This window comes from Pseudophryne corroboree, chromosome 2 (genome assembly GCF_028390025.1).
Source record: "Pseudophryne corroboree isolate aPseCor3 chromosome 2, aPseCor3.hap2, whole genome shotgun sequence".
Classification (NCBI taxonomy): Eukaryota; Metazoa; Chordata; class Amphibia; order Anura; family Myobatrachidae; genus Pseudophryne; species Pseudophryne corroboree.
In genome coordinates, this window is record NC_086445.1 from 329,020,965 (window position 1) to 329,024,741 (window position 3,777).

Consider the following 3,777-nt stretch of genomic DNA (forward strand, 5'->3'; position numbering starts at 1 on the left):
TGAGCACTGATCAGGATACTAGAACTGAGTCTAACACGGAGCTGCAAGATACAGAAATGGCCTACTTTACTGTACTATATGTATACTGCTGGTCACCAAAATGCTGCACTGTCCTACTATATACTGCTCACAACAATGCAGCACAGATATGGAATGGATACTTGCAGTGACACAGAGCTGCAAGATACAGCAATGGCCTACTGTACTGTACTACTATAATTATATACTGTGGTCCCCACAATGCATCACACTGAGCACAGATATTCCCAGGTGTATCTCACACATCGCTCAGTACAGATTACAGGATGTATAATCACCAGGTGTACAGATGTATCCACATTTATCTTGATGGTTAATAGGATTAACTGTGACTGGCCTGTCAGACTTAATCCCCTGCTGTAATGACTTAATCCCCTGCTGTATTGTTCTCTGTATTGTATTGCAGTTGAGAACAATAGCTGAAGGGTTTATGCTAATAAGTCATGTTGTGACTAGGCACAGAAAACTACTCAAGATAACGGTGGCTACATCTGTATAACACACGTCGCACAGTACAGTATACAGTATGCAGCTCTGGAGGTATCAGTATTTGGCAGGAAGGCGAGGCCTGGTCCTGGCAGCAGAGTGACAGGCGGCCGTATAGTAGCAGCCAGCTCCAAATCTGGCAGTGTGTGGAGAGGGAGGGGGTGATTGAAGGGAACGAGCGCTGGAGTGTCTGAGCGGAGGGCTTGGAAGTTCAGGGGGAGTGAGCCGGGAGCTGCTCTTCCATAGCAGCACACAGTGGTGGTGACAGAGTCTTAAAAAGGAGGGAGGAGGAGGATTGGGGCAACTGGCAACAGGGGAGCACTATGCCGCAGCCATCACCTGCAGGGGGAGTGGAGGGAAACACATCCTATCTGCCCCAGATAAATGACTTCTGATCAGAGCAATTGAGGGTCGGAGTTTTTCTGAAAGGAAGGGGTTCTTTTTCATGTAGACTGGAAGGACTACAACAAACTTGGAGTGACTACACTTTTCACCCTAGTTCGGCAGCCCTGCTGCCCTTTGATACACAGATGAATGAAGACTCCATTTGGAAAGGTGGCCACTCAGCGATCAAGAGCTGATGCAGCACATGCAGGTGTTACTGCAAATATGATGAAGAAAAGAACATCTCATAAGAAACATCGAAACAATATGGGACCAAGTAAACCAATCTCCCATCCAAGGCGAAATATTGTAGGCTGTAGAATACATCATGGGCGGAAAGAGGGAAGTGGGCCAATAACCCAGTGGAAAGGAACAGTTCTGGATCAAGTACCAGTGAATCCCTCCCGCTATCTTATAAAGTATGATGGATTTGATTGTGTCTATGGACTTGAGCTTCACAAGGATGAAAGGGTGTCTGCTCTTGAAGTTCTACTAGACAGAGTTGCCTCATCCCAAATCAGCGATGCCCATTTGGCTGACACAATGATTGGTAAAGCAGTGGAGCATATGTTTGAAACAGAGGATGGTTCCAAGGATGAGTGGCGAGGGATGGTATTAGCACGAGCACCTATTATGAACACATGCTTTTATATAACCTATGAAAAGTACCCAGTCTTATATATGTATCAACTTTTAGATGACTATAAAGAAGGAGATCTTGGATCATGCCAGACTCAAATGATTCCCCTCCAGCTGAAAGAGAACCAGGGGAGGTTGTGGACAGCCTGGTGGGCAAGCAAGTGGAATATGCCAAAGAAGATGGCTCAAAAAGGACTGGCATGGTTATTCACCAAGTTGAAGCTAAACCATCTGTGTACTTCATTAAGTTTGATGACGATTTCCATATTTATGTCTACGATTTGGTGAAGACATCCTAAATGGGATTCTGTACTTTTTTTTTTTTGCCAAACATAATCTAATGTAAACATTTGTAGAAAGTCGCTGCTTTCTGATTACAGAAATGCTCAGATATTCCTGTGAATCCACAATCCCTTCCCAGAGGAAAAAGAAATTGAGAAACCGTTGTTTGAGAATGTTTGTTCTCTTTCCCTTACAAAGGAACAAACCACTTTCCAAGAAGACTGACGTTTTGGGGATTATGGAGACATAATGTTTTTGAATATAAACCCTAAAGCAGATGGTGTATTAGAGCAAAAGAGTGCAAGAGACCAGCCATGCAGTTTCTAAAATACTATTAAAAAATGTTACTGTATTTCATAAGCACTCATTCCTAACTCTGCTAAGTACTGTTTGGTATACTGTATCTGGCTTCCATGAGGTACTTGTCCATTATTTCAGCTTCCATTGACCTTTTTGAAAGCTGTAGAAGTTATCGTTTTTTTATTTTATTTTTATTTTCCCCTATTTTTAATTTTCTCCTGCATAGCCCAGTAAAATGTTGAAATGTTAAGTATTGACTTGTGCATTCTTGGGGTCCACTTCTTCACCAAACATAGTCAAATCTCATCCTAACCCTCTGTTCCACATTCTCTATGTACCCCATCTGTGTCACCCCTGTCTGTCTACCCCTCCCCTTTAGATTATAAACTCTCATGAGCAGGGCCCTCTTCCCTCGTGTGCTTATCCTTTGTCTTACTTTAATAATCTTCAACTGTACCACATCCAGCAGTATTCTGCCACTTGATACTTATTCCAGTGTCATCTGCTGATGTAACTATGTTTATTTACCCTGTACTTGTCCTATACTGTCATCAACTGTAAATTGCTGTTTTCCTGTTTGATTATTTATGTACTCTGTAATTGGGTGCTGCGGAACCCTTGTGGCGCCATATAAATAAAGGATAATAATAATAATAATAATAATAATAATAATAATATAAAGTGTATAATCCCCAGTTGTATCGCACACATCGCTCAGTACAGATTACAGGATGTATAATCACCAGGTGTATAACACACGTCGCACAGTACAGTATACAGGGTGTATAATTAATTACCAGGTGTATCACACACATCACACAGTACAGTATATAGGGTGTATAATCCCCAGGTGTATCTCACACATCGCTCAGTACAGATTACAGGATGTATAATCACCAGGTGTATAACACATGTCGCACAGTACAGTATACAGGGTGTATAATCCCCAGGTGTAACTCAAACATCACTCAGTACAGTATATAGGGTGTATAATCCCCAGGTGTATAACACACATCACACAGTACAGTATATAGGGTGTATAATCCCCAGATGTATCTCACACATCGTTCAGTACAGATTACAGGATGTATAATCACCAGTGTATAACACACGTTGCACAGTACAGTATATAGGGTGTATAATTAATTACCAGGTGTATCACACACATCGCACAGTACAGTATACAGGGTGTATAATCCCCAGGTGTATCTCACACATCACTCAGTACAGTATATAGGGTGTATAATCCCCAGGTGTATCTCACACATCACACAGTTCAGTATATAGGGTGTATAATCCCCAGGTGTATCTCACACATCGCTCAGTACATATTACAGGATGTATAATCACCAGGTGCATAACACACGTTGCACAGTACAGTATACAGGGTGTATAATCACCAGGTGTATCTCACACATCACTCAGTACAGTATATAGGGTGTATAATCCCCAGGTGTATTTCACACATCACACAGTACAGTATATAGGGTGTATAATCCCCAGGTGTATCTCACACATCACTCAGTACAGATTACAGGATGTATAATCACCAGGTGTATAACACATGTCGCACAGTACAGTATACAGGGTGTATAATTAAATACCAGGTGTATCACCCACATCACTCAGTATAGTATATAGGGTGTA

At 41.8% G+C, this 3,777-nt stretch overlaps 1 pseudogene; it reads left to right on the forward strand.

Moving 5' to 3' along the window:
- Positions 1 to 1,059: 1,059 nt before the first annotated feature.
- LOC135050776 (spindlin-Z-like) lies at positions 1,060 to 1,847 on the forward strand (annotated as a pseudogene).
- Positions 1,848 to 3,777: the final 1,930 nt, after the last annotated feature.